Genomic DNA, 6316 nt, shown 5'->3' with positions numbered 1-6316 from the left:
CAATACGATCTACAGCAGTTTGTTGTCACAGACCAACTGTGTGAGTTCAGACTGTGTTTAGCAACAGAGAGAGTGGGGTGGGAGGGAGAGCAGTGGGGGGTAAAAGACCAGTGACTTTAGGCTGCCCTTGAGGTCTGATACACATAAGAGTATTTTTTTCTTAAGATCACCAGTAAATCTGTATTAATTTTGACCAGAACCACTTAAAAAGAATCGTTAAAGCGGATTAATCAAGCCCGTCCTGTTTAATGTCTCCCGTTAATTAGTTTGTCAGCAGTGTTTTAATATCGCCTAATGACTTCATATTTCACTGATGACATTAAAGGGGTGTTAAAAGAGGGGAAATGGCCCATTCAGGATTCAGTTCTTTCGCTTAAGACGCCCTCGATGAATAAGACAAGGTCACGGAGGCCTAGCCTTTAGGGAGAGATACATTATCAGGGGATGGGGCTGGGAGAAATCCCATAGAGGAAGCTCTCTCCCCTCTAAAACAGCATGACGGGCACAATGTGATACAGTTCTGCCTTAGAACAATACACTGCACAGGGAATTCATGATACAGCTTAGGACAGCCACGCTTTATAGGATGGCAGGATAGCCCACTGTGGGCTACAATAACATGATACTGGGGACTAATGCCTCGTGCTTTTTGGAAGGAAGGCGACTGATTGTTGTACTGGCCATTTGTGTGTTGTATTAATAACAAAACCATTTTAAGCGTTTCTTGAATGCTTTAGAAGTTGGCCCTTTTTCAATCTACATCAGCACTTTCTGAGGCTTTCGAAGCAAGAACAAAGAAATCAGAAATCGTAAAGTTGTAGCTCACAGTATTGAGGACACTGCATTTTCTCTGTGATGAAAATCCTATGTTAAACAAAATGCTCAATGGAAGCTAATGGATCCCAAACAAGTCCATGCACTGCTTCCAAAATGCTTTGTTTGACAAATCAATTTTCCCATAACCCGGTGAGGAGAAAAGTGATGCGGATTGATCGCCCCCCCTGACTTTGTTTCCAGAATATTGTTTGATGGCTGGATAGATTAATTGGTATGACATTTGAAAGCCTTCTCTTGACTGTCAGCATCCAAGCCTCTATACGCCAATCGAACCCCAGTCTAATTGTCTCCTCTATAATACCCCACTTCACAAATTAAGGACAGTGCCTCTATAAACTATTCCCAATGTAAGACCCAAACAACATCACACTGCTCAATCAGACACTGGTTTGAATAGGGGTGACGCTCGGCTGATAAGATAGAGCGCATTAAAGGGCATCACCCCAAACTGCTGCGCCAGCACATCTTCCTCGCAGCACAGTAGATCTGAAATATACAAATCACATCTAAGCAGCCGCTCCAAGTAAATCCAAGACTCGTTAGCTGTTCATACTATTTGAATCTTAGTTATGAGGCTAATATGAATTAGAACAACTACAGTGAGGAACACAAAGAGAAAACCATTTAAATCCATGACCTTGGAAAAGCTGCTCATGTATGTTGTGTCAGACATGTAGTTCTCAGATTCTGCATTTAAATGTGTGTTTTTCGACATAATGCAACATTGTGGCTGAGAACATAACCAACATACCTCTTTATAATGGACAAGTCACTATAAAAACAAGCTTAAATAACAAAGTGATGATGATGGCTGATTTCACTCTCCTGGTCTTGTGCATGCTGGCTGACTGTCACACTGTCACAGCTTACTGGGACATTTGAAAGGAGTGGAGTTATTGTTATTGTTATAAGAAACAGCTTTTCTACAGTGAAATGTCAAAATGGCCGATTACATCGAACGTAGGATTGGGCTTTATGACAATATGAATTTGTGCAACTGAGATTTTTCCGTAGTGTTGTGTCTATTCTTTTCTCTGGTTGCATTTGAACATTGTGGGAAATTTAGCAATGAGCACAAATGCTTTACGTGATTCTTTACAGGAATATTTAAAGGATTTTTGCATAAATTTGATAAGTATCTTTATTTTTTTAGGTATTAAATATAGTGGATTAGACAGAAACAGACATTCCTGTCTTGTTATTTTACCTATGAACTGTTTTTTATAGAAAGAAATATATAAAGTTATATATGATATCACAATATAAAATTACAATATGTCCTAGATGATCTGGGATGGCCATTAGTACTACAAAACAACACAGTATAATACACTGCATGCAGCACATAGTACATTGACAGCATTTCTCCACTCCTATCAAAGACAAATAAACCTTCAAATCCAGAATAACAACACTGTCTTACATTTTTTCTTACAGTTTAATGTATATTGTGCAGCCTGTGGTTTTTAGGGAAAAGTTAGTGTCTAACACTAATGGTGACTCAGCAAATAAGGGAAGAAAATGTGAAAACCTAATCTTATGAAAGTTGCTCAGTTGTTATCTATTGTAAATAGAGTTTTGGGGTAAAATAAGATGGACACAGTCTAGTCCTAAATACTAAAACAATCAATAATCTGTGGTCCATATAGTCTTGCTGTTTTTCTACTTGGGACCAAATTTAACTGAATCAAAGACTGCAGTTATCTGCCCGCCACAATTCATCACCACGTATTTATCATTCACAATGACTAATTGCCTGACTTCCCTTCAATTTTGTGGGCTGGGTTCCTCACAGAGCAAGCTGCTGAGCGGCCCACCTCCCTTCACTCGCTGCTCCTCCCTATCACCCCAACACACCCACTTGCCTTTGAAAAACTGTAATTGAATGAGTTTATGTCGTCAAATTGATTAATCATATTAATTTGTACTTATTAGTGGGATGGTTGAAAGCGATGACAATTAGATTAATGAAATTAGTTAATTCTTCCTATACACACACACCATGATACTCCCAACTATAACGTACCAGGAGAAAAAAAGCATAGAAAGGGAGACTGTTATGACAAAATTGGCAATCAAGATTTGGCTGCTAATTGAATGTCTGCTTTTATTAATGATGAGGTTTATAAAAAAGACCTTGAGAAAGGAATATTAATTGATTAATCAAAGTGCTTCAAATTAAGGGGGAGTATACAAAGCAGAGGTCTGAAAATTTCTCTCACATTTCATTCTGAAGAATGCTGCGGTGTCTTTCACAGCATGCAAACATACCTGAGTGATAAACCGTTTCCTGACATCTGACCATATAGCTGTTGTTGAAATTTCCCCGTTGACTGAAATATTTGTGAAATATGCTGTAGAGGCTTGCTGTTGATATAATTCATATACTTTTCTTTCAGTAAATTGTGATTCAAACGAATGTATTTGCCACATATTACTATATTTTGACATTGGTGCAATAATATCGTCCTCACATCACTGTGAAGAAAAGATTGAGAATGTATTTGTCAGTACAACATGTTGACATGATGAAGAGGCTCCATTGTAACAAAACAGAAAGCTGGAAGTTGCCTGACCACAGATCAGTTCTGCAGGGAGCCACATGTCCCAGTGGGACCGCAGCCATACATTCATCATGCCTGTTTGCCTGTTGTGGAAAAACGAAATCCACATAAATATATGTAAATATAAGTAAACAGAGCCCGAGATCCTCAAGCCGATAGACTGCTTTGAATTTCATTACGCAACAAGCTGTCCGGCAGTTATAAACGATGCTCATGAGAAAGAAGTGATTGTTAGATATGATACAGATGAAATGTAATAGTTTATGCCACCATGAATCTGATTGTAACATCCACACTATTCAAGAGGCAGATAAGAGCATTTATGACTATTTGCTCTGTGTCGTAAAGGGAAGTGGGCTGTTTGATTAATATGAGCAGCTGGCTGGCTCCAGGTTCAACAGATTGTGTTGTTGCATATAACTTACAGGCAGTAATGGGCTGGTTTATATACTAAAATGTGAGCTGTCACACATGTGAGATAAGCAGAATTATGACTAGCACACTCTGCATTTACAAAGTATAAGGTTTGATATGCATGTGTAAATGTAGGTGAGTAATGTTTTTGTTTTCACTTAAGAAATATTCACTTCGATGGCGAGATGATATCTGCTCATGTGGTGGATACAAAAGGGTAAGATAGGTTGGTTTCCACGTTCAAAAAACATATAAATCTTGCTCATAGTTATGCTGCAGGAATGGATTACACCGACTTAACCCAGTCAATCAACGTATTGGGTCAGCGTTCCTTTTCCACAATTATATTATATTCAGCCTATTCCTTCATATGAAGGGAATTCTTATCAGTGAAACAAAAGGGGAACTCCATCAATTTTACACATCAACTGCTTAGAATTTGTTGATTTTAACAAAATGATGCCACTTGAGTCAGCGTTGGTTGGGGCTGAAGACTACAAGTTTGAAAATGAGAAAAAAGAAAGAAGTGAGCTCAACATAGCTCTATAGACCGCTTCTCACCCGCTGCATTAGTTAGAGTTCAAGTTGCATTGTGGGTAATGTAGGTGCAAGGTTTGGACAAAGACATTCACATTTATAACTTGTTGGGAGCTTTTTTAAAAGATTAAATTAGACTGCAGAAGCAAATATTAGAAGAATTTAGCTTTTTGTTAACAGTACAGGAGTAAGGTAATGTATAACATATATAATAATATAATGTATAACAATACATTTTTTTTCATATGCATCAAATTAATTTGCACACAAAATGTTCTGCTGCAACCATATAAGTGTAATGTTTTATTTATAATAAATCGCTTTTGAAAATGCATGCCATCCAGGTTTTATTTGGGGAATTCCAACCTGATAGCCGATAATATTATTGTGGAAAATGGAAACAGCTAATTTAATCTATTGAACTGTGAGCACACATTTCAGACTGATTTCTGCAATCACTTAACAATTACGTGATACTAATTTATACACTCATTAAAACTAATAATCTGCATCTAAACTGGAATTCACAAATAAACTTCTTCTCTCCAATTTTACTTTTTATAATCTGATATGGCAAATTTATTTAATAAAATGTTTCTTTATTCCCTTCTTCCCTTGAGAAAAAAAATGTACAATATTTAATTAATAATGCTATGAAAATAAATCCTCATAATTGAGAAACTGAAACTAAAGAATATTTAGCAATTTTGTTTGATAAATCACAAAATATTTATTGAGTTATTTTCCGTTGATGAATCAATCAAACTGTTGCAACAGTTGTGATTCATGTCAACTCTTCTTAACATTAATAAGCGTATTAACAGGATGCATGTGTGCTTTAAGCCACTCTGGACTGGACAAGGTGAATCTGCACACTGGACACTCACAGGATGCTGTTATTGGATGCCCATTTGCCAATAACTGCCTGCAACTCCAGGTCCCTAATGGCCCCGTTCATCCTCAACTGACCACTCATCTTTGGACCAAACCCCTATACATTTCCCTATCCTGATGTCCCGCTGACAGGGTCCAAACCTCTCTGTTGCCAGATGTATTGACAACCATCAATGTTAGACTTGATCAAATGCTACCGCACCAGTCAGAGGCCATCAGTGGTCAAGGCATCCTCATCGGCAGGATCTATCGTCTCTGTTTACACAGTCCATCCTCTTTAAACTGTGCTATTGATCTCGGCCTAGGTCATGGAGGTCTGGCATTGAGGTAGGGAGAGGTGGAGGGGTGGTGGATGGAAGAGTAAGGACGGAGAAGGAGGAGAATAAGGACACAGAGGAGGAGGATTCCCCTGGGCGTCTGTAGTGCCAGTTTCTTCTTATTTAGCATTTGACCCTGCTCTTGGCTTTACTGCTCAATGCGGCTGCCTTATTTTCAGCATATAGTCAATGGCTGCCAATATTTTGAATGAAGACTTGTCACTGTTCTTCAACAAAAGCTTAAAAATACTCTAAACAAACAAACTTGATGCATTTGAGGTCAGAGGTTTCATTTGTACCCTCCAAATCAGTTATGGCAAACAGTTTTCTAATCAGTTGTCCCGCTCACAGGTGCTCTGTATACCCACGCTTGCCATTCATTTATGAGCATTTTCTCGTGGTCGCCTGTTGCTGTCGTTATTTTACTGCTCCGCGCTCCAGTCCATTAGCAACACCGCTGCCAGAGCAGAGAGCCGATAAACCATCTGGCCGGGCTCCTGAAACAGATAGCAGCCTCTTAATGGAGTGAAAAAGTAAAAGCAATTAATGTCACATTAGCACATCACTAATAAGGCCTGCCCTCCAGTATGCTGCGGCGAGAATAATCGGTTGGTTCAGACTGAGATGCATCCCAACAACCCGTCACTGTTAGCGCTGATACTGAGTCCTGAGTCCTGAGCAAGGCCGTGTGAGCAGAAGTCATTTCCACAAACAAATGAAACACTTTCAGGTGAACGGATCACTCAGAATGTA

The sequence above is a fragment of the Anarhichas minor genome, unplaced genomic scaffold, assembly GCF_050575085.1.
Source record: "Anarhichas minor isolate MPS153535 unplaced genomic scaffold, ASM5057508v1 ptg000136l, whole genome shotgun sequence".
In the NCBI taxonomy this organism is placed as follows: domain Eukaryota; kingdom Metazoa; phylum Chordata; class Actinopteri; order Perciformes; family Anarhichadidae; genus Anarhichas; species Anarhichas minor.
This window is presented reverse-complemented; position numbering follows the sequence as displayed.